General features: G+C 42.7%; 1 protein-coding gene across 6 annotated transcripts in view; it reads right to left on the reverse strand.

The window, feature by feature from the left end:
• Positions 1–21,703, reverse strand: part of PALM2AKAP2 (PALM2 and AKAP2 fusion) — a 264,299-nt gene that overhangs the window by 73,137 nt on the left and 169,459 nt on the right. The window contains exon 1 of one of the 6 annotated variants that reach the window (XM_064736656.1): positions 18,850–18,957. The exons of the other annotated variants lie outside the window; for them this stretch is intronic. The gene's annotated coding sequence lies outside the window, so the exon portion shown is untranslated. Of the gene's footprint in view, positions 1–18,849; positions 18,958–21,703 lie in introns of those variants that run through there. 6 annotated transcript variants of the gene reach the window in all.

A 21,703-nucleotide genomic window follows, 5' to 3' on the forward strand; every position in this document is an offset into this window, starting at 1 on the left:
TCCTGCTGTACATGATCTTTGCAAGGGTGTACAGGGTTGAATGGTCGGTGAAAGACGGCAGATTAGACACAGATTAAGTTCTCGATGGCTTTGTTGATTGCTCATTCTTTGCTTCACCTGCAGCTGAGGAGCCAGAGAGATTGCAGAGAGAGGGAGACTGAAAGGACAGATGGATGGCCAGGCCCTGCTTCGGCTGGTAATGCAGGGGGCCAGGAAGGAGAACGCTGCACAAGCACCACAGCAGCAGGTTTAGAGGAGCACCTGCGGTCCCATCGGGTGTAAACCTCTGCACTATCTGGGACAAGGGTGTGAACTATTCCAGTAAGTGAAACGGACAAAGCACATGTGTCCCTGGGGAGGAAGGCTCACTTCCCACTCAGCCCACTCAGCCCATTCCCAGTGGCCATCAGGAAGAAGACTTGCTGGATTCCCAGGGAGCACAGCCCTGCATGAGGCCATGAAGAGGCTGTCTGAGCAGAAGCTGGGAAGAGGCAATCTCCCAGGTCTGAGGGCGAACTCACACAGATGCTGAGCGTGTCTGCACAGTTTCAACCCCTTGGCCACTGGTTCCTTGCCTGTTCCATCAGTTGCAGTGCTGGTTGTACCACAACAGCCACAGCCTTGGTGCAGGACAAGATACTAACTTAACTGAGCAATGACTTGACAGCCACATCTTCAGTGCAGAACACATTATTAGCTTAATTAAGCAACAAATTAGCAAACCAGATGAAAGCTATGACAGCAGTCCAAACTCTATTGCATTATCAAGCAGCTGAATAAGCTTCCCCCTAACTTTAGTCACAGGGGAGAGAAGACATAGCAGGGGCGGAGGCAGCAGGAATAACTTCTTTTGTGTTCATGGAAGTGGCTGTTTGGAGTGGGAAGATGCTGTTAGCACCACGTTGAGAGGAAAGCCTCTGGTTGTGGTTTTTGACTTGGTTCTGGATTTTGTCAGCTCAAATGTCAACCCTGGTTATGTTTCTACACCCTTCTTGAAACTCTCACACATCATGACCACAGTTTCATCTCTCCCCATTCTGCTCACGTAACCAAGTAATTGACAGCTAGCACTTATTTCCAAAGTTTGCTGGTTTCTTCCAGTGAGGAAAAAGGCACCTTGTGAGCACTCACACTGCCATAAAGCAATCATGCCTCCTCCAGCTCTTAGGTTTCCTCACAAACACTCCTCCCCTCAGTTCTCTGCTGTGGCCACTGCCATGCTCAGCTATGCCTCCCATAGCTCTGTGGGCTAGACTTTCCTGCAGGCAGAGCGGATCACTTCCAGGGTGAACCTGACACCATCCTTAACAAGATGAGCACACCAAAAGAAGTTAAAAAAACCCCACCATGCAATATATATGTAGGGAGTGATTTGGGAACACAGAATAAAAAGCCAAGCAGGAGAGCATGCTACCTCCAGTTTTTGAAGGATGCAAAACTTCTTTCACCTCTTTTTTAAAAAATCTGTGCAAACTATTGTACCTTAAAACACCACTGAAAATGAGGAAATGCTGGCAGCAAGCATTGGTACCAACTCACTTTAGGAAGCAGCAGGCCACAGACCTCTTGCTCTGCCTCTCTCTCTCCTATCCAGGCACTCTGAAACTTCACACGTTAGGAAAACTTCAAACCACTTGGAATAAACCATATCAAGTATGAACCACTTCAAGTATGAACCACACCCAAAATTCTGGCAGAACAGTGGTTATCCATGTGGATGATTGCTGATGCAGGCTGCATTCATGACAAAATATGTTGCTTGTGTTACATCTGCTTCTCTCAGTTTCTCCTTAGCAAGATTGCTGCTTGAATTTGGGTGACAGGACTAGATGCTGACTGAAGTAATTTCAGCACAACCAACAGCAAAACTGAACACAAATTAATCTTCAGTATAAATAGCAAAGAAATATCTCTGCTCCACAAGACCCAGTGAGTGCTTGAAGTGAGAAGTGGCATGCCTGTAAACTTACAAAAGCATGACAAAGCAGCAGAAAGGATTCTGGTTGGTTCTCAGAGCAGTCTATTATTAATGGAACATCTTGACTCTTTCCTTTATGACCTTGCATAAAGGCAGCAAGGTCTGGAGCATTAAGGAGGGAGAGAGCAAAGAACAGGGGGTTTGTTCCTGCTTGCCAGAAGGCACAATCAAGAGTCCCATGAACAGCCAAGGAGACATGTTACTATCACTCATTAACAGATAAGGAGATGTATATGATGTTCTTTGTAGAGAATGGATTAGGGACCATCTGTTGATCCATTTCACCCTGGGAAGCATATGTGAGCATTTCTGATGGGTGTAAAGCTGGACAGTGTGCTCAGTCTGCATTCCTTTGGCTGACTTTCTCCCCATGGAGACACAGTTCATCTGGGGTCTGTGGCACTCCTTTCCCTCCTGTGCAAGTCATTTTTCATTGCTATCAGCTATCTCTTGGTAGCACTTCATCTGAGGTGAAAAAAGCTGTGGAGAAAGTGTGATGCTCAATCCCAAGGACTAAAACTGGGCAATGCTTGATCTGAGGGGTAAGCTTTCAATGTGCGCAGAAGCCTAGGGAAGAATAACCTCAGCCAAGATGTTACTTCCAGCCTCTGCACACAAAGGTAGCAAAGCACATTTTGAGAAGAGCTAACAACTCATTGCTCTCTTTCAAAACAGACTTGAAGGAGAAAGTGCTTCTTTTCTGCTACTGCCTTTCTCCTAGACCTTCTCTTCCCCTCTGTCAGCCAGTTGTTCATGTCTACCCCTACACTGCTATTTCAGCGACGCTCTAGTTTTAAGCAGTGTGTGTAGGAGAGTTAATTCAGACTCACAGACCTCAGGCAGCTTGCTAGTCATGCTAATTAGCTGTCTAAGCAATGAGTATATTAGCTTTACAGCAGCACCGACAGATTTTACTTATATCAGAAACAGTAGTGCTGCCAGATGAAGCTGTAGGGTGTATATGGTAAGAAATCAGTATAGAAATGAACAAAAGAAGGTAATTACCCCATTAGAAAGATTCCAAGTCAATGGTGACTAGGTCAAATTGAGGTTTTATTACATATGGATTCTGACCACGATATTCTTTACCAACTGAACTAGGAAGAACAATTTGAAATTCAAGTGAACACAAACTCAGATCTGATTTCAAGGAGAATTTCCATCTGGAAAAATTGTGAAGAACTACTGATGAGTAATGCAGGTATCAAGGCCTAATAAGATTGCAAGGTGGAAAATGTGTGCATGACAATGGTGAAATTTCCAAACAGCTGAGGATTAAATCTAATAGGATTAGAAGTTGCAGATAAAAAGCCTTAAGTTTCAAGCCAAGTGAAACTGTATTTGAGGAGAATCCTCTTCATCACTGCCTTATTGATCTAATCAAGCTAACTGCCAATTCTACATGTTTACAACCCCTTACTGATTCCAAGTTATGCTGTTCACTTCTGAGCCCAAGGGATTTTCAATCACTTGTGCAGTGCTGTCCCACATATTTTCCATTTAATTTCTGTTGTCAGATGTCAACCTTTAAGATTTTTTTCCCCTGAATGTTCAGTAGTGTCCCAGTTACACATCACCAGGGAAATTTCAAAAATTTTCCAGTGTGCGCAGAAGCCTAGGGAAGAATAATAAGGTGTCTTAATTGACTTAAAAACATAAGGGTCTTATAATGCAACACTTTCTCCTGGCATTAGATTCTTCCTATAAACTTGATCAGTCTTATTTTTGATCTATAGTTACCAGCAGGTTGATCAAAAGCAGAGTGGCCCTAATCAGATGTTAGACCTCCATCCCCTCTCACCAGTTTCAGCTTCTTACCTTGAATCAGTCATGCCATCTGTAGGGAAAAGGCAATTAAATCAACCTGAAATGAACCGAAAACTGTTCTTTTTGGATTCGCTGTTCCTGCATAGCCTTCACTGCCTGTCAAGACTGTTGGGAACTATTCCCGAGTATGACAAATCATGGACACAGTTAGTTAGGCAACTCTTCTTTAGTTTGAAATAGGCTTTAAAGAATACATTGAAATGAGTATTATATCAAGGAAACTACAAATGCTAATAACTAAATATTTGACATATACAACCTTTTCCAACTACATGAGTGTTCTGAAGACCAAACAGAACCCTGTACCATGCACACATGCTTTCAAATAAAAAATATTCATCTGCATTTCTTCAATTAAAACGAACCATTGGTACTCAACGGCTGGCACCTAAATATTAATTGAGTTGTATACACACAGCTATATGAAATGAGCTGCATTGATGTGGACACCCCTTTGCAAATCTGCTTCATGAGGTCTGCTTTATCAAGATGATGAGCTGACATGGAAGTCATATGTGCAAGAAAAAAAGCCATTCACATTTTGTGATAATTAGCCTCTAACAAGGAAATTACAGGGAACTTACTTTGAAATTCAATAAATCTACAGGAACCCCTCCCAGACTTCTTGCTAAATCTTCTGAGTCTGATTCAGCCACAAAAACCCCTTGCTTCAGTACATAGTGTATTTTAGTTGAACTGTTGTGCTGCATTTGGCTGGGGCAGAATTAACTTTCTTCAGCAGCCAGTATGGAGCTGTATTTTGTACTGCGCTGAACACAGCTCTGATAATACAGAGATGTTTTTATTATTGCTGAGCAGGGCTCACACAGAGCCAAGGCCTTTTCTGCAGTTTGTTCTTGCATGCTGGTGAGGAAGCTGGGAGGAGACACAGCTGGGACAGGTGACCCAAACTGACCAAAGGGATTTCCAGGCCATGCAACTTCATGCTCGGGACATAAAGATGGGAGGAAGGAGGGGAGTATTTGGAATGATGGTGTTTGTCTATGCAAGTAACTGTTATGCATAATGGGGCTCTCCTCTCCTGGAGATGGCTGAACACATGCCTGCCACAGGAAACAGTAAAATAATTCCTTGTTTTGTTTTGCTTGCTTGTGTGTGTGGCTTTTGCTTTCTTTACTGAACGGTTTTGACCTCAACCCTCAATGAGTTTTCCAGCTCTTATCCTTTCAATTCACTCCTCAGCCCCACTGGTGTGGGGATGAGTGAACGACTGCCTCGTGCCTGATTGCTGGCTGAAATTAAACCACAACACATGCAAAACAAGGTAACTCAAATACACCAATTTGAAAAAACAACATATATAAAAAAGGCTAACTTTTGGTTGTTTCTACTCGTATATGCTCATATTTTTGCAAGATACAAGTGATGTCCTAAAACTTCTGTACTAAAACCAACACCTTGAACTTATTGTGCCATTCTTCTTTAAATGCCTCTTCAACATATCAGAGCATCTGGTAGACAACAGACATGCTTTATGAAAGCCTAAGAACCAAGTACAAGGTAGTTCTATGTCATCTGCAATCCACGTGCCTCTAGAGAGGCATCTGCTATCCATGTGCCTCATGTGCAAGCTTGCCTTACCACAGCTCCACATACAGTAGAAAAAACCCATGAACTGCCATTTTGCTTCCATTATTGCTACATTTGGTGACAGAGCCACAGTCCAAGCTAACGAAATGAAGGACTTTGGATCTCACTCTCCCTGCTTATGTCATCCTTGAGTCTTTCACGGGAAGCCAAAAATAATTGAGGGGGCAGGCAGGTGACTACTGTCCCATGAGTCAGTGCAGATGTGGCACACCACATTCTCCCCACCCATGTCAATTTAGGCTGCATGAGTAAAGCTAGCAATTAAGAGTACAAAACAATTATTCTTCCTGACATCATTCCAGCCTCAGACCATAAGAGCTTCCTTTCACCCTGCCTTTGCCTCACTGTTTTCCTTCAACCATTTCCCAGGCTTCATCTTGTGACAGTTTTGAGGGTAGAATAATGCAAGTCCAGAATCACCAAAAAGGCTATATGTTTGAAACTATGAATATCTGTTCCACCAGGAGCCAAGGATATACCTAATTCCACCAGTGTAAAAGTCTGAATAAGCAATAAGCATTATGCTTGATTGTCCCGTGCTGCAATAGGAAACAAAAATGCTGCAAATCTTTGAAGGCTTCTTTTTATCTTCTGGTACTGGCTGGTCCTGCAGGCAGGGATACAGCTGACTTTTAAAAGCATAGCCACAAAAGTAAGAGTTAACCTAGGAGGCTGCAGTTAAGGACCTATCCCACATGTTACATCTTTACATGTTACATCTTTCTGCTCTTCAGGCATGGAGGAGGTGACTTGTTACCTAGAGTTAAACCAAGACCTGTAGAAACTCCAGCCACAACCATTGATAAGGTTTTAGGTTTGGATTTTACTGGAACTAGTATGCTGAGACAAGGTAATTTTGCTCTTTGCTAGCACTTGTGAGCTCTGTGGTGTTTATCAGTAGCAATGCTGTCTACTGAGCAATGAGCTCTATCTGCTGTTTTTATTCTCTATTTTGTCTACTTGAGATTTTGGGACAGAAACTGTACCTTATAACAGGTTTACATAATTACTTAAATCCTATCTTAAATCTTAATTAGGGGTGTAATGAAGAACTATTAATAATACTCAGAGCAGCATTAATCTATCCCTGCTCTTTCACTTGAATGGTAACAGGAACTAGACCATCAGGGAAATAAATGGAAGACAATTTGAATTTTGAGAGAAATGGCAGTACAAGAGCTTGGGATCGGCATTGCTGCAATAGCTTGGGTCTACAGGAGATCCCAAGGAATGAGGAAAAGGGAGGATGGTGAGCCTACTTACAGTCTGATAAAGTAAAATACATGCACAGGACATCACAGAACTCACACCCTGATGCTGAGCAAGTGTTTCAATAAAAATGACTTCAACACAAACTAAAAGAGGGTAATGTCAAACCCTAGTTTAGGCATCTTGCCTGATAAATACAAAAATGGAATATACCCTACCCCACTACCACCCTTAAAAAGCATTTTCCCATTCCCTCAATGGCAGTCAGGCAGGATGAGTAATGATCAAACTGTATCATAGAGAGTGCCGTAAAAGAGATTTCGTTCTCACTGAACTGTAAAGTTAACCCCGGGAATCTCTGAATCTTCTGAAAGGGATATCTTTTGTGAAAATTAACAGAACTGACTATGCTTTAAACTAAAAACAAACCGGGAATTAATTTTTCAATTCTGCATGAAACCAAAACCTTTGCAGTGACAGCTGTACCTTTAAAAGTTTTCACTAAGATCACATAATAATATCCTGAGGAAAACTAAAGCAACTTTTTTCCCTCTCAACAATATCAGTTCACAGCTGAACAACAGAAGGGTGGAGGAGGAAATTCCTTTATTCTCACCTTCCAAAAAAAAGTTCCTTTTCAGCAAGCTTAGTACAATGAGTTTGTCATCAATTGTTTGCAGGAAACATCTCACATTTTTTCCTTCTATGCAATGAGTTTAATCACAGAAGGCTGACTTAATTTTATAAAGAAAACAAGGCAAAGGAAAGGCAAAAGCTATGGTCACATAAGATCAGAAATCCCACCAATCTCAGTAAAAGAACCCACACAGTGCTCACAGAAGATTCAAGCAATGTATAAACACAAGACCAGAGCACAAGAACAACAGCACATGGACAGCATTCCCACTTTATGCTGGGACTAACTAGAGTTTGTAGATACCTTTTTAATTTTATTTGTTTAAAGGTCTTGTGAATAAACTATTTGGTCTGCAGCAACAATACTGCAACTGGCAAGAACAAGAATTCAAGAGCAAAAATTAAACTTTTACTCTTAGTAATTTCTTTAAGAGGTTTTCTAGTTTTTCTCTAGTGAAAACTATTTCTGATGCAGCTTTTCCTGATGGAATACAAGCCAATTGCTGCTCTTCCATGTAAAGCTCTGAGCTTTGAAAGAATCAACACAAATGCAGTAACACACAGTTGTTTGAGAAGGTTATATTCTAGAAGGAAGCAGAAAGGCATGGAGGAATTGTGCTTTTGGTTGCTTAAATCAACCCCTGTATAATAAGTTTGTGTAAGCCCTGGGGCTTTACTGCCCAAAACCAGGGCACTGCTCCTAGTCCATCTTTTGGAAAGGCAAAGCAGCACTCTGGGAAGAGACCTGCAGTAAGATGTGTCCTTCAAGGTGTCCTCCAGGCTTCCTGTTCAGGAGGAGGGTTATGCATGCCATGTATACCTATCTGATGCTGAAAATGCAGATACAGGAGTACCAGCAAAGTGAAAAGGCTTTCCTGGTAACTGCATTCCAGGAAGGCCTCTGTAAATGCAGGCAATATGTTAGGAGCAAATACATAATTCAGTCAAGCTGCCCAAGGTACAATGTGAGCAGTGAATCAGAAGAAGGACTGTCATGGTGACAAGGATCCAATCTTTTACTCCGTCACACCACCAGGTCTTTGTTTACCCTCCAGCAGCTCAGGCAGTTACAGACTCCCTGGTGCACAGCTGGCAGGAGGAGAACTTGGTTCTGACAAGGTTCTTCTGTGCGCTCCCACCACTACTGTCATACAGCACACTGCTTTTTAAACACACATCTCTCTGTGAGAAAGAAACGACAGCATCAGCTGAACACTCAGACCTCTTCCCTGAAGAAAATGACTCGGCCTTCCTCTCAACCTCGCACAAATCAAACAGTGAGTGACCAGAGCTGGGAAAAAGTTTGGATATGTACACTTTACTCTTATATTAGGCTCTTGACCCCCAGCGCCAACAAACACTTAGAAAAACCCCTCATGTAACACCAAAAGAAGAGAAGCAAACAAGAAACAGGCTAAAGGTGGAGGGAAGACCTGGCTTTGCAGAACAAAAGCCCAGAAATTCATAAGTGAGACAGACATTGCAAATGTAACGCAGACTAGAAAATGTAAGAGCTGCCCCCTCCCACTGAACAAGGGTCTGAGCCCATACCATTGCCCTGGCCAGGCTGACTTGCATGGTCAGATCCCTGTGCAGAGCTGCCTGCTCCAGGGCAGTGATATTACCCACCATCTCCTTCCCATCACACATCTCCAAGAACCAGCATCCTGCTCTGCCACAGGACAGCTGTTTTTTGCTGTTATCCTTTTAATAGCCAAACCAAAGAACTGGCAACACTGTCACAGAGCGTGGGAAACACTGAGAGAGACTAACAACATATTTGTCTGTTATTTGTGTTTGCTAGCACAGAGGAAAATCAGAGGGTCTTCTCCTGCCAAGGCTGGGCCTTTGGCTTGAAGGATTTGAAGGAGGAGTAGCTTATTTCAGAGCTTTCCAGAAAAGGTTATAAGCCTCAGCATCTGAACGAGAACAAAAGACCCAGAGAAGTCCTTCTTTCGGACTTGTCAGGTCTTTATAATACATTCTGAATCTAAATATTTTTGTTAGTTTTTAACTCTGCAGCCCAGGAATATTTTAAAACTTTAAAGATTAAAAAAAAATTTACAATTAACAAGCCCAAATTTGTTATCACTGAAGCTGCTGTATAGTTATGTAAAAGAGGATTTTATTGATTCCTGAAAACTGCAGAAGAGAAAAATTTGGTTTTAGTCTCTCGTGATATTTTTTCTATCATCTATGGTAAGCTCCATATCAAGCCCACATAATCAAAGTAAATACAAATTAACTAGAAAATTTCAAATATTGTTCAATAGCATGAATTAACTGATGTCTAACAACAGAATATACATACAAAATCTGTTTCACCAAACCAATGCAAAATGTATCACCCAGCATCTAGTCCCAAACCTGAAATGCAACAGAGCTGCACAGGCCTGTTTCCATACTGCCCAGCTTCTTAAAATGCCTGAGGTCTGGCCTGGCTAGGAAGAACCTGAGAAATTTTGTGATCGTGACCCTCTACAGTGGAGGTCTATTGTTGCTGGAACCTACTGCCATGTTCTTGAGGAACGAAACCATCAAGTCACTATAAAATCTTGGCATCGTGACTAGCAAATTGAAGTCCTCCTGGTCTGAAACTGGGTCCGCTTTTCTTCTTTAAAGATGTCAGGCACACTATTTCAAACTCACATTTGCCACAATAAAAGTGTAAATTGTTCAGTGTCTCCTTTTTCCATTTATTCCCCTCCCTTTTGCTTGCAAAGGAAATTATTCATTAGATCCAGCAGCTAGAAAGATAATTTAAATGGCATGATGCATTTCCCAATGCATCATCTGTCAGATGACTAATGCCAATGGGATATTGGACAAAGCACCCATGTACACATGTGCCTTTTAACTACAGAGTCAGTCCCCATCCATGAGATACCCATGTGTCCTGCTGCTACGATTCTACTGAAGTTCCAAATCCTCACCCCTTAAGAATGCACAGCCAAAGAGCTGGTAAGTACCTGCAGAGGTAACTTGGCACGATGGTGTTCAGATGTCTAATGTTGACTCTCCCAGTCTAGACCAGCAGTTTTATCTGTGCCTGGAAGACGCAAACCCTCAAAAAGCTTGTGTGAGCAGTGAACCCTGGCCTGATGCTTCCCATTTTCTGCAGAAGCGTCACCATCTGCAACGAGTGGAACGTTGAAGAACCAATTCTTCAATGAAAGAAGACAAAACTGAGCGGGGCTCAACCGGAGCCCAGCCCTGCAGCTCTTCAGAGGTCATGCAGTGTAGCCTGAGTGCTGTCCATGTGTCACAGGCTGTTCATGTGACACAGAGGAAAAGATGGCACAGGTTACACTGGTAGAAGTGCTTTAGTCTTTCATTATCTCAGATCCACTGCATCTGCAGATGAACACTTCTGGACAATGCAACTCTGCCACAGCTTTAAATGCAATCTTGCTCTCCATTTACTGAATACTAGCGTAAGTAGCCTCCTCTCACTTTCTTTCACGCTCACCACTATTTTTAATAGAAACTGAGCAGTTGATGTGACAAAACTTATGTACTTTTTTCTTTTTTGCCTCTGGGTTTCTTACCAGTACCTAACATCATGACAGACACAATCACACGTTACCATCTGCACCTGCAGGATTCCAATTTTATGTTCCTGTCTGCAGAAACACATCCTGAAGTCAGGGGAAAGGGAATGCTTAGAAACACCATGTACATGCTCCTCTGCTCCCAAGGACATACACCCCAGGCAGGTGGTGATCAGTTGGTTATATCCCGTTAGAAAAGTCCCTTTTTTGACAGTTCACTCTGCCAAGAACTTAGGCAGTTGGCTTGATTTCTCTTCAGAAAGCATGGACAGTACAGAGTCTTGGAGCATGCAAGAGAACAGTCCTATCATCCTTTTCCTCCAGAAAGAAAACAAGTCTCCAGCAGGACACAGTTTAATACAAACCCTACCCAGCTCTCCACAGCAGTCACATCCCTCATTCAGGCCAGCAAGATACAGCAAGATGACTTGCCAGAGTCAACAAGAACAGTAGGCAAGTTGTGCCCAACAGCTGAACTTCTGAGGTTTCCCCACATCCCACTAGGACAGAGAAGAATAAAGCAATTTTGCTGTTGAACTGCTGCTGCTATACTCATGCAACCCCTGAATAATGGAGAAACCTGGGGAATGAATGGCAGTCAGAATAGCCTAAAAACATTTTATTCAGAGCAGAAGTTCATTTGAAAATGACGTCTGACAAAAAGACAATAGCAAAGAATTTCCCCACAAGAAACATTAATTCTATTGTAATCTCTTCCTTTCAGCACACTTCATCCTGAAAGCTAGTTTGTCTCAGTCACCAAATATTTGAAATCCAACTCTACTGCTGGCCACCAGCACCCAGCCCCAAGAAATAAATAACATGTCAGTGGAATTAACTGCCACTCAGAGCTAAATTCTGGAGAGTCCGGCACTTATGTGCTGATCTTATCACAAACTGGCTTCAGGACTGTCTAAATATGACAGTAGCTGTTGTCAGCTTTCCAGTGACAACTCCAAATGTGATTTTTTCCCCTAAGGGTGATCCTCCTAGAAATTTCAAAATTACCTGAGCTATCTCTGAGTTAATTAGATGGAAAAAGATTTTTCAAGAAGTTTAAGGGCTTAAAATATATCCCAAAATGCCAAAAATGTAAACTAATTAAAAGATATTTTTAATTTGAAGTGAGAACTATTCGCTAGAGTCTGTCAATACACACTCTGAGCTGCTTGCCGCTTCTGTTCTCATTAGCCAAGTTGATAAGCACATTTTATACATCAAAATGAGCATAAGCCTGGGCCTTACAAATGTATCACTTTAGAAAGCCAAGGAGGCAACAGGACAGAGTGACCATCAAAAATGCTGTTAAAAGGTTTCATTTTCAGAAAGTGAATGGGCACTTCTTCAGTCTATGTTAGTTCCTCTTTTAAAAAGTACACTTCAAGATTTAAAGAACTCCCCCAAAAACTGCGGCGGCTGCTCTCCTTCCTCAGAGCTGCTGTTCACCAGAGATTCAGAGGAGACTCATAAGGATTTGAGAGTCAGAGAGGAAGAACAAGCTTTCATTGGCAGTAATGTAAGAGGAAGGTAATACGTCTCTGACATTTTTAAATTAAACAAAGCCAGGAATTGAAACAGAAGAGTGTTAGTGAAAGTCCACATTATAATGTAGTGATAGAAGCATTGTGGAGACTGGGAACATCAAATGGATGCAGGACAGGCTCAGGCATTTACCAAATCAAAGAACAGCATCTAAAGCCAGCACAGGTTCTTCTGCGCTACTCTTTAGACCTAACTAAAGTATCAAAATGGTTGGTTTGATTAAGCCAGTTTCCAGTGATAGACTGACCAGTGTGTTCAGTACATGTACCGCTTTCACAACAGAAAAATACAGAATTCTCATAGTTTTACCGTTGCTGTTTTAAGGGCCTTTTCCAAACTAAATGAATATACGACTCTATTAAAATACTGAAAATACGCAATGAAATGGAAAAGTCAGACCGTAACTTTGGCTAACAATTTCTCTTTTTAATGATTACAACCAGCAGCAGGAGCATGGAACAATGAAGAACTGGATCAGTCTCTGCTCTGCTGAGCTCAGCCAAGCCCTGCCAGAACAATTCTGCTGGGAACCTGCCCTGGTGTGTCCCTGTCTCAGCCTCACATTGTGTGAAACAACATGGTGTTGAGGCCTGAATGTGTTTGAATTCTAATGGCTACACTTCCTACTAAAGCACCTGGTCCTCCAGATCTTCCTTGATATTTTGGCCATAGTCACCCTCTCATAAGTGCAAGCAAGCTGTGCCAGTGAAACGTGTCTTGAAGACATAGGGACAGTCAGAACAACAAACCACAGCACAAGCCCCAACGGTTTGTTCACCTTGCATATACTTAGTTTTAAAATCAGGTTAAATGACCCTCTGGGTTTACTGATAGTAGTTCCCACACCAGCATGTGGGTTCTCAAGAGCACTGCCAGCAAAAACCTCTTCTTGCGCTCACTCTTGGGGCAGAGCAGCAGCTAATAGGGAACTCTAAAATTGGAAATAAATGACCTATTTCTGAGGAAAGCTGATAGAATAATATTAAAAAGTTTGAGATTGGCTTCACACTGTCTTACTCACAAGGCTACAGGAGTACTGTGATACACTCCTAACAGAACAGAATTAGAGAGACAAAAGATCTGTACAAACGAACTTACCAACTTCAACAAAAACAATCTTTACTGCTTTACTTGTGCAAGCTTTATTTATATAAGTTAATCTATTTAATTAGTTTGCCAGTAGAGTTTGGTGCAGGATGCTAATACAGGTGTAAATTTCATCTCATTCCTTTTTCTGGTCTGTCATCTTCCTGAAACCTGGCCTAGAAGAGCGATCAGGAAAAAAAAAGGGAAGGGAACTCCTTGAAAGTGAAGCTTTTTCAAACATGGGTGGATCTTGTTTGTATATTAGCAGCTCTGTTAGGGAGTTCTTCTCACTTGGCACTACTAAACTTGCTCCACATTCAATGAGATACAGAAATAGGGCATTCCAAGCATGTATACAGATGGAGCTGTATTTTTCCCTGGAGTGCTGGGGAAAAAATAGCTGTTATTAAGCTCAACTCAACGCTGGTGTCACTGTCCCAGAACACGAGGCATAAGATGCCCACTCGAATTCTTGGGTTTAATGGTTAAAAAATAAGATCCCTGTTCTCAAGTATCAGTCCCTGGGAAGAACTGTTAGGAAGGAAGCTCCACATGTCCTCAGGTGCATCTGCACCCAGGCACAGTCATAACGACTCAGTAACTCAGTGATTGAAGCAGTGGTGTTTGTGGGTTTGGTGGTGTTTATTTATCTGCTTGGCTGGTTTTCTTTGCTTGTTTGTTTTGGGGTGTGTGTGTGTGTCTGTGTTTAAGTGAGTATAATCCTAATGTGCCACCAGTTTTAAGGTATTTGAAAATTAATATGACAGGAGATTTTTTTTTGCACTATTTTGTTGAAGTGGTCAACTTTAGTGGCTAGAAAGGGACTAAATGAGATGCATAAAAGTCACCCTTCCCTGCCAGTGCTACACCCACTACACCCTTAAAAACTTTTCCTGATTCATGCATGAATTATACTAACAGATGTTGCATAAAATAACACAAAAACATATAGAATAAAGCTGGTAAAACACAGAGAACCCTTCCCTTCACCATATGAAGTACATATGGTGATGTGACTTTAGTAATCAATACAGACAGTTTTCTGCTCTTTTCCCCTTTTAAATACAGAAACACAGAAGAACAGGAAAATTATAATGCTCAGAGCCCCAAAAGAAATTATTGTAACCAACAGATTCTAGAGAAAATAAATCCAGAGCTTTGGAAGCATTCTTTCCCCCTGGATCATGATTCATCTCTTTAGTCAATTAGATAAAGATGGAAGAAAATTCCAAAGTGAACAGGATACACTTTCATGATTCAGTAGCACATACCAAAGTTTTCCCTAGAGCTTGTGCATGTCTTTTAAAGCAATATTCCTAACCTTTTTAATAGATGTAGATATGTTTTGGAGGAAATCTGATTTATTTTAAATACAGTATTGTTTTTCTCTGTTATTAATAAGGGATTAAATAAGTAATTCTCTGCCAGTATAATACCTAGGGAACACTCTCATTTTCACACTATACTGCATGTAAGTCTCACACTGAGCAATGCAACACTTGAGTCCTGTTATAATACAGTATTTTAACAACATTTCTGAGGAATTATTCTGAGGATACAGTTTTCTCCTGGAAATCCAGTATCTTACCATCATCAAATAAACAAAAAGTGAACTTTGAACTCTCATTAATTATAAACTTAAATAAAACAATCTATTTTTAAAATTAAGGATGGCATGATTTACAGTTACAATGGATTAATGAAGGTTATTCCCCATCAAAAGTAAGAGCTGATAACCCAGAATTTTAATATGAAAAAATGTATCCTCTTTTTTGTTAATTCTGTCATAATACCAGAAAAGTCAAGCACTGTCTATGTTATTATTTGGGAAACAAGCCTGCAGTAGCAGCTGAAATTACAGTTTCAACTTAGTGAGTTTGAGTGAAAATTATGGAAAAGCCCTGAAGACTGTCCAATGTAGAGAAGAAGAAACAAGAATTCTGTTGTACAGGTGAAAAACTTTGGCACTGATGATTCACACTTGTTTTTTGGGATGGAGTAAGATACATATGTGATCTCCTGAAGTTGTTGTGTGCAACATGTATTTTTTAAAACTTTGTACACATTTCAGTACTGAATAACCATGACTCTTAACTGATGACAGAAAATACTGGAAGGGCCTTGAGATGCCATCATCCTAATCAATATCTGGATTCCTGCAGTCAACTTCAATGACTATGATGACTGGTTACCATAAGGTATTTAAAAACCCCCAAAATTCCCAATCTGACTCTGTAAAAATCTTTCCCATTTGGCATAATATGGGATAGTTAATGTTACCAACTACAACTGGACATCTGTCCTTGTCAGACGGCTGAGATGGAAACTATCCCTAATTGACCTACCCCAAGAGGAAGACTGCGAGGTTTGCTTCCTCACTGGAGACTAACCAGCAGAATCATTCTCCAGGTCCCTCCCTATGAAGCTGTACTGTGAAATACATTCCTAGCAGCAGAAGAATCCCAGATAGGAGAGTTCAAAGATTATAGACTTTGCTAATTTACCAGAGCAATGCATGCCAAATCTTACAGTTAGTTCAGCAGATAAGACTTCAAATTTTGGAGATGTAGAAGAAAAAGAGCACCACTTTGACATACGGCTCAAAGAAAACATAAATTATAGATATAACTGCATCTGTTGGCATTCACTCAGTGCTGCTGCTGCTATATTTCAAAATTAAGCCTAATTTTATAAAACTGCACTCTAGTGGTCTAGGTCAGCAATTCAATTTAAAAACATTCCTCTACAGGACCAATGCAATATTTAGGTAAGCTGGCATCATCATCAATTAACAGGCCAGCTTTTTTTTTCCACAATAATTTGAATGCCAAGCCTATCTGCATCAACTTCAATGGACTTGGTCCTAGCGGGTGGGAGTATTCGAAAAGACTTTTCCTCAATGCATTATCTGTCCAGAATTTCCTATGGAACCTTCATTAAGTTTTGGCATTGAAACAAATAATAAAAAAAATCCACCGAAAAATGGGAAACAGGCAATGAAAATTGTATCAGAATTACACAGAATTCAGGTTGAACTCTAGCCATCCAAGAAACAGGGTGCACACGAGAACAAAGATCTGCCCCTTCAGCACAGCCTGCTCGAAGAGACAGCTGCCACAGCTTTTTATTTTTTAAAGCGGGGTAGGAGGAAGAAAGAGACCATTTGGTAGCTTGAACAACCCTCTTTATCCCACAGCCATAAATGTACTGCCCATCAGCTGAAATCAGAACTGCCTGAGAATCAGTACAGCAGCACATGAACGAGAGAAAAATCACACTGTGAATAGTGACAATAGGGACAGTTCTGGATGATGCTTTATGTAGTTCTTCTTGTCTTGCTATAAATGGAGTATCAATAGCAGTTGCTAAATCAGCAGGTGTTTCCAGTAGCAAAAGTGAATTTTGCGGTTTAGACAAGACAAACCAGGCATGAATCAAATTATCTTATGATCAAAGTATACATCAAACTGCTCAGGATTCTGCTGGCTGTATTTTTCACTCTGCAAGTCATACAATCCTGTGTTCTTAACTTAGCCAAAACTGTGGCTGAAGTCAACAGGAGTTTGGAGTAATTTAAAAGAACTGCACACATCCCTTGTTCAGAAGCTGCACATCCACAATGAAGAGAAATAACCATCAGCTGCCACAAGACCTATTTTTTACTGGCACTATTACAAAATATCTATAAATATGGCTTAATTTACTTAAGAGCTCACCTGGGACTTGTACTCTTTGTACAGCTAGGAAAACTAATACAAAAACAAGAGATCAGGTCTCAAAAGCCAGTATCTCTATGTAACATTTCAGATTTCTCAACACTTATTTTGGCAGAGGCTACGGCAGGGCAGCAAATGGACTGGCATTCAAACATAAAATGAAGATCAATCGATAAAAAACACTTAATACTGAGTGGTCAGAAATGCTTGCAATGAATACACTTAAATGAACACAATTTCAGCTGTAACTTCTGCTGTGTTCAGAGACATAAAAACTGTGATCTAAAGACATGAGAAAACTTGAATTTCTTAGGGAAAAAAAAAGTCACACACTGTAACAGATGCTGATATATACACACACAACTTCTTTGAGTTCCTGAGGCTGCTGAGATCAGAAAACGTAATTGTGAAATTGAAATAAATCCCTGCCAGATAGGCAAAACCTCTGCAAAACACTTACACAGCATGAATACAAATTGACATACCAGAGCTATGAGACAATGCTAGAATCAGAGAATATCATTACAACGTTGAACTGTTAATCACCACTTATAATAAGAAAACAAGTTTATTTCATTGGTAAAATCACAACTGGGGGTATATGCTCTGTCTCTTCTACCAGCAGGCTGGTACTTGCACCTAATGTACATCTTCTGGGACCTGACAGGCAATTCATCACAAGATAAAAACCTAACTTCAGTGTGATGACTGCTCTTTAAGGCTAATGATTAATGGCATCAGGAACTCAAACACTGGTATACCCACAATAGCTGCCGGCCTGCTCACCTCAGTAATAATTTCAATAACTTTTTTTCAAAGAGACACCAATGTTTCGGAAGTTTACACTGCAGTGGTCCTCAGCAGAGGCCAAACAAAAAAGAAAAAAAATACTTAAAACTCATGAACTCGCTTTGCTGTTACAGAGGAATCTAAAAATAGAAATACTTGGAACAAAGATACAGGGGATTTTCTGTTCAAAAAGGGGAGTCCAGGAAAATTTGAGATCGCCATAAAAAACACATGCTGATTAAAAAAATAATTACGTCACGGGTTTCTCAGGCTCTTGCTGAGCCCCCTCCCCACGCCCGCTCCGTGCGCACAGCCCGCCCGTCTCCCGGGCACGGCGGAGCCCCCGGCGGGCAGAGCCGCCCCAGCCTGCGGACACCGCGGGGATGCGGGCACGGACCCGGCGCTGTGTCCGCGGCCCCCGCTCCGGCGGAGCTCCCGCCCGTCCGCCCGGGCCGGGGGATCCCGCGGGGCTGGCGGGCACGCCGCGCACGACTGCCGATGGCAAGGCTGGCATTGTCCCCCTTCGGCATCCCCTCTTTCCTCCTGGCCTCTTCCCTTCCTCTCCGCGCATCTGCATTCTCCTTTCCTCTTCTCCTCTCTCCCTCCCCGCGAGATCCCTGATCCTCGCTTTTCCCCTGCCCCTCCTCGCAGCTCTGCCGACAGACCCTCACCTCCCCCGCCTTGTCCTGCGTATCCCCCCTCGCCCCTCTCCCGCTCGCAACCCGCCGAGGGCCAGCTCGCCGGCGCCGCAGCCACCGCCGCCTCCCTTCCCTCCGCGCCGGGAGCCGCGCTCTCTCCCTCTCTCTCTCTCACACACACACACACACACATACACAGGCAGACAGACAGGCACGCAGACAGACAGACGCCGCGCGGACACGCGCATCCCGGCGCTCGGAGGTACCTTATCCAAACCGCTCCCGCTCCTCCGGCTCGCAGCGTGCGCGCCCAGCTCCGCGCGCAGCCCCGGCACGTCGGGTCCCCCTTCCTCCTCCTCTTCCTCCTCCTCTTCCTCCTCCCCACTTCCCTTCTCGCCCGCCCCCTTCGCCGACGCCGAAAGAGGGGGGCAAAGCCACCGCCCGCCTCGTCCCGCTCCGCCCCGCCCCGCCTCGTCCCGTCGCGCCCGTCCCGTCCCGTCCCGTCCCGGCCCGCGGGGCGAAGCTCTCCGTGCCGAGGCTCCGAGCGGCCCCCGCCCTGCCGCGCTCGGGTTACCCTCCGCCTGCGAGCCTCTCCTGTTACGATGCCCGCGGCGGGCGGGAGGGGAGGGAGCCGGGACCGGGGGGGCCGAGCCCCGTCGAGAAGGAAAGGAACGCGGCCCCGCGGCTCGCCTCCGGGGAGTGCGCAGGGCGGGAGCTTCGCTCCGCCGCCAGCTCCGGGGGTTTCCAAGCCGTGGGTTTCGGGCTGTTTTCTTTTTGTTTGGTTTTGACTTGATTTTCTTTTTTTTTTCCCCTTTTTATTTTTTTTGTTTTTAATAGGTAGTACTGCTGTCCCGGACTTCTTCAGTGTTGCCTGGATCCCAAATATGTTTGCAAGGATTCCCATTGATTTGCTATTCTTCCTGTGAAGAAGCTCTGCCTTTTATTTTTTGTTTCAGTGCCAGCTCAATTATCCCCTCAGCTCCTGTACTGGAGATGAAGAACAACTAACCCTTTCTTTAAGCTGGAGATGGGAACAATTAACCCTCTCTTAGACCTCCTGATCGTTGGTTTGTAGATCTCCACAGTAATCTCTGTACATCGTTACATTCCCTGGCTGAAGAGCTGCAGGTTGCTCTCACGGGGACCTTTGTCCACAGACTGTTGTGTACCTCTTATCATCCTTGTTGCACTCCTGAGCATGACCCTGATCTAACAGATCTAAATTTGAGTTGAAGAAATACACAGGATTTAAGATGTGATCAAAGCACGGATTCATACAGTGGCACAATGATGTTTTTCCTTGACAATACTTCATGAGGTTCTTCTGAGCACAGGAGGTGATGTTTCTATGGCCTGTCATAACCCTGAGACTTTACTCATGCAAGCTCAGAGCCCACCAGTTTTAATGACTGTTTGTCCATGTGTGTTATTTTACATTCACCTTTACTGGATATCTCATATTTAACATTCAGTCTCATAATGTCCAGGTATAATTCTTCACAATCTTTCCTCTTATCACTGCCAAATAAATTCATTTTGATGAACTTTGCTATTTGACTCCATTCCCAGGAAAGGCATGAGTACATTGAACAACACACATTGCAACACTGACTGTTGCAGAACTCTATACCATCCATCACCTCCCTCCATTGTGAGAACTGGTGATTTATTCGTGTACTTTGAATTTTATCTTCTAAGCAATTACCGAGCTATACCAGGGCTTTCCCTCCTGTTGTTTTCTCTGCTTAGTCTCCTTAAAAGCCTTTGTCAAGAACCTTTTAAACACCCAGTCTGATATGGAAATTAGATCACCCTTATCCACGTTTTTGTTGACCTTTTCAGAGACCTCCAAAAGGTTTGTTTAAGGCAGGACTTTACAGCAGCAATGTTGATTCTTCTCAGATAGATTGCACTAAGTGTCCTTTAGTTCTAACCCAATTAGCATCTCTGTATTTGGACAGTACGGGCATGAGGTTTGCAAACCTCTAACTCTTCAGTCTGTATTGAAGTTTAGTGTCACATTTTCCACCTTCCACTCTTCAGTTGCCAGTGTATTAAATGGGAGGTTACACGCTGCTGCTGATAATTCAGCTGTTGCGTTCTCTGTTGAGAACTCAAGACACAGATGCTCACACAGAGGCATGGTTGCTACCTGAACACAGTGTGATAACGAAAATGATTTGTAATAAAAAGTAATGGAATAAGGAAACTGAGCCATACGCATGTAAGTGCAGACATGTAAGCTGGTGCTGTAATTGTAAGTAAGAAGCTATCCTAATAATCAACTACACCTGGCCACAACCCTCTTTGCAAATGTATGTGTCTAAAAACATGCAAGAGTATGGTACAGACAAAACCCCACCAAGGTCTTTGACCAGGGAACTGTCTGTCATTATCCCTACTGGCAGCCATCTGTTTTCTCTTTCTCAGACTTTGCTGTAAATTCTCTCGACAAAGGATGGGCTTTTTAATGAACATTTTTTACTTGCCACTAGCATGGGGTACAGGAAGGAGGAAGAGAGATCAGCTCTGAACAGGGGTGTTTCAGCTGCACCATTTAGGAATGTCCCCAGGAATGTCTGCAATGCAGTTATCTGCCCAAAGACAGGACTCCTAGCCTCTGTCCTTCTAGGATAAGGTGCTGGAATCACAATGCGTCCTCATTAAGCCTATTTGCAGAGAGCAGACAGGGAGCAAAGGAAAGCTGCACCTGTGCAGGGACATGCATTGCTGATCCTGCCCTGCAGTCATCAGAGTCTGTACTCCCACAGGTAGGCATGCCATCCAAATGGCAATATGGGGATATGGAGGAAAGAGGAAAAGGAGCATGGGAGTTGCATGCTTTTTGTATGTTTCACAGGTCTGACCACCCTTTATTTGTTTTTAAGGAACTTCAGCTGCTAGAAATAGAGTAAGGCAGTTATTGGAAGGGAGGAAGGGAAATAAATTAGTGATTTTTGCTCATGGAAACCTTCAGAACCATGCAGAAAAGTCCCCTCCAGGCCTCAGAATCATAATTAAAATAAGCTATCATGCTTCCTAAGAGCCCCATGTTTTGGAGACCGGCAGTAGTGGACTGTGGAGGAAACTGTGGAAACCAATGATGCTACATTGTCAAAC

This window comes from Zonotrichia leucophrys, chromosome Z (assembly GCF_028769735.1).
Source record: "Zonotrichia leucophrys gambelii isolate GWCS_2022_RI chromosome Z, RI_Zleu_2.0, whole genome shotgun sequence".
NCBI lineage: Eukaryota > Metazoa > Chordata > Aves > Passeriformes > Passerellidae > Zonotrichia > Zonotrichia leucophrys.